General features: G+C 39.7%; 1 pseudogene; it reads left to right on the plus strand.

Moving 5' to 3' along the window:
- The first annotated feature begins 330 nt into the window (after positions 1 to 330).
- Positions 331 to 2,640, plus strand: LOC149466389 (uncharacterized; annotated as a pseudogene).
- The last annotated feature ends 1,306 nt before the right edge of the window (positions 2,641 to 3,946 follow it).

Genomic DNA, 3,946 nt, shown 5'->3' on the forward strand with positions numbered 1-3,946 from the left:
TAGCTTCCCCCCCAACACACTATACATCCGAGGTTTTGAGATAACTCCACCCACCACCACTCTTACGGTGCAGTGTGGAGCTAGTTCAATTGGGTCACATTACACTAATATCAAAGTTCTAAACGGTGCTTTGCAATATATTCATAAACCCATCTATATAACCACCTGCTGTATATAAACTATAATGTAAGTTGAATTATTGTATTTGCCTATAGTATATGGTAAAATGCTACTATGGGTTAACTGACACCTTAACTTTGTGGAAAAGTCAAATATTAATCAAGGCTATGCAAACATCTCCCTGGTATCATGTGACAGTACTTACGCTTAATGGCCAGCTACATGCCCATCCTAAATCACTCAGCACTGATGGTGGATTGGGGTGGAGGAACAGGGAAGGTAAGTACAGGATTCTTATTGTGCCTACTAGCAAGGACACAATATAGGTTCACTTTAAAGCTGAAAGCAGATGGTGCAGCATCAGTTCTATTTTTAAAGCAGTTCAAAGGCAGCCTTGAAAAAAAAAAAAAATCAGCAGATTAGCTGCAGGATAATTTTGATACTAATCGACACAGTACATTTCAAGTTTTTCAAACATATATACATTTAAAGTGATCTACACAACAACATTTTTTTTATCAGTTTCCTTTCCTATTTTTTTCTAAACTGTGGTCAGAAAACCCCAGCAAGTTAGAAAATGTGAAGTTTCATTCAAAATAGTAAAAGTGAAAAGCATAAAAATATTTAGATAAAGTTCTTATTCTAATCTAAAACAACTATATGCATGGATTTTAATACAGCCAGATAATAAAGGAGTGCTTTATGCGGTAAATTGCCTTTAATCAAAATCTATTTACCATATTTTTCGCTCCATAAGACATACTTTTTTGCCCCAAAAATGGGGGGAAATGTCTGTGGGTCTTATGAAGTGAATATTGACCAGGACTTCCCCCCCTCCCAGCTGCCGTGTTAGAATACACTCTTCTGTGGCAGAAGAGAGGAGGAGTCCGAGTCAGCAGTGCAGCAGCTCCAGGCAGGGCCCAAAGCAGCTGCCCTTTAAAGCAGAGTTCCAGCTAAAAAAAAAAATAAAGTCAACAGCTACAAAAACTGTAGCTTTGGACTTTTAAAATACAGCCAGTTACCTGTTCCTCGGTCCAGCAGTGTCCTCACCACCGCTGGTTTCACCGGCCGTCTTCTTTCCCTGGCATCTTTAGTGTGGGCACCTGGCTGTGATAGCCGGGTGCCCACTGCACATGCGCTAGAAGCGCTGCACTTTGTGAATGGAACCGTAGTCTTCTGGAACCTGTCACGTGTCTCCAGAAGACTACAAAGAGGGAGGAAGGGAGGACAACTTCCGCTTCTGATCGCCTAGGCAATCGCAGCGGAAGTGGGAGTGGGTACCTGTCAAATTTGTGTACCCGCTCCCCCCATCTCTGCAGTCTCTGGTCATCTCCTGTACTATGTCCGCAGTCTCTGGTCATCTCCTGTAGTATGTTCACAGTCTCTGGTCATTTCCTGTACTATGTCTGCAGTGTCTAGTCATCTCCTGTACTATGTCTGCAGTCTCTGGTCATCTCCTGTAGTACATCTGCAGTCTCTGGTCATTTCCTGTACTATGCAGTCCATTATATCAGAGCTTTTGCCTAGGTAATAAATGTATCCTTGAGCAGGTTTTATTATCGGATAATGGAGTTCGTATATTTATTTCCAAATCAAAACCGGACCAAACTAATATAGGACGTTGGATTAGCTTACATAATTGTGGTGACCCTATTATTTGTCCTTTAATTGCTGTTCAACAGTATCTATCTTTTAGGCCAGCTATCTCTGGTCCTTTTTTCATGCATGCCGATTCTTCTTCCCTTACAAGATATCAATTTTGTATCTGTTTTTAAGAAATGTCTTTTTCAAGCAGGGTTAAATCATTATAAATTTACTCCCCATTCATTTAGGATAGGTGCAGCTACTGAGACTGAAAGAATGGACATGAATGATTATCATCATTAAGAAACTTGGTAGATGGGAATCTCACCGCTTTCAGTTATATATGCAATCTGATCTTTCTGTTTGAATTCTAGGTACTAAGATGCATTTGGATCATTGGACACTGTTTTTTGGGCAAGGAAAAGAGCTACTCAACGGTGCTACTCCACAAATCTGTCCATGGATCCTTTGTGTTTTCAAGTTTGTTGGAAGGGTGTGAGAGGTCTACAGTGGGCTAACTTATTCTTTCATCTTTCTAGGTTGTTTGATATTTGGCCTAATCCGGATATCTTAATATTTCATCTTGGGGGAAATGATATTTGTAAGGTAACAACATTGGAGTTGTTGTTTATGATGAAGCGCCGTTTGAAATTATCATTCCCGAATACAACTATTATCTTTTCTGAGGTCATTCCACGTCTGCTGTGGCTGGTATGTCCTCAATTTAAACCTTTAGAAAAAGTTAGGAAAAGGATAAAAAGGGCTATGGAAGCATTCACGCCACTAATTAATGGTTGTTCTTACCGCCATGTAGATCTGGAAGGAGGTTATAGTGGCATTTATAGATCTGATCATATTAATTTATCAGATATTGGCTTAGATATATTTAACTTAGGTTTGCAGAATTGAATTGAGTTGGCTGCGCTTTTGGGGTAGGCCGGTATTTTAAGCCCGACTTGTGGGACTTGTTCTATGCTATTTAATTGATGTTTGAGTCCTAAATGACTGAGCTATTCTTGATTATTTAAGTTTATTTTATTACATTTGAATAAATTATATGAGTTATTATTTAATTTCAATTATACCAATAAAAGTACAGCTGATAATTTATGCCAATTATAGTGTGTGTGTCTTTCTTTATTAAGTCATGTAGTGGTATGGGGGTGCATGCACAGCGTGATGAGGGACACACGCTTTCAGCGGTAGCTCTGTTAGACTTGGAGTCCTACGGGTAAATTCCCAGGGTAATAACACCTTTTTTTCTGCCGACTTTCATCAGCACCCCTGTGGTACACCCCAGTGCTTGCTTTTGGGCAAGAAGGTACCTGGTCGCCCTTCACAGCATCCACTAACCACATATTTACTCCACACCAAAGAAAAGGAGGGGATGCCCCAACATGGCACCCAGTCAGAGCTTCCAGCGGATCCTCGACTCAGTCTTCTATCATCCATTGCGACAGCGAGTACTCCGGTCAACTTACTAAAGCTGACTTAGATGCTAGTCTATCTGACATTTATGAAAAGTTAGTCGATAAAATACAAACTGAACTATTTAAAACTACCAGCACTCTTACTCAAGAAATTGCAGCATTAGGGAGTCACATAGATATAATGAAGACTAAACATGATGAGCTTTCTTTATCCCACAATGATCTAAGGAAGGAACATGAACTGCTGGCTTAGAACGTTTCCTATTTACAATCTCAGGTAAACATGGATAACAGAAATCGCTGCAATAATTTGCGGGTTAGAGGTATCCCAGAGTCTATTGTTGAGTTAATGCCTGCAGTATCCAAACTATTTCATACTCTCCTCCCTGAGACTCCACTACCCTCCTTGCATGCGATAGAATCCACAGGGCCTTACGACCCAAACCAACTGCTGATAAACCACCTAGAGATATAATTCTTTGTATGAAGGATTACATAACTAAAAGAAGAAATCTTACATGCATCTAGAAATACCTATCAATATAGAATAAGAAGGTTCCAAAATACAAATATTTTCAGATATCTCTTTGGCTACTTTAGAAAGAAGACACAAAATGAAAGAAATAACCTCAGTGCTTCAATCAGTTCGTATAAGATATCGTTGGTGGTTTCCTTTTAAATTGTCAGTACCTCATAATGGCACTACTTATACAATTTTCACTGTCACCGAGGGTAAAGAGCTCCTGGTTAAATTGGGATTTTTAGAACCTGAACCAGCACTACACCTAACTGCAACACCTCGTCCATCACCT

Source organism: Staurois parvus, unplaced genomic scaffold (assembly GCF_062004578.1).
Source record: "Staurois parvus isolate SC_StPar_1 unplaced genomic scaffold, SC_StPar_1.0 ptg000131l, whole genome shotgun sequence".
In the NCBI taxonomy this organism is placed as follows: domain Eukaryota; kingdom Metazoa; phylum Chordata; class Amphibia; order Anura; family Ranidae; genus Staurois; species Staurois parvus.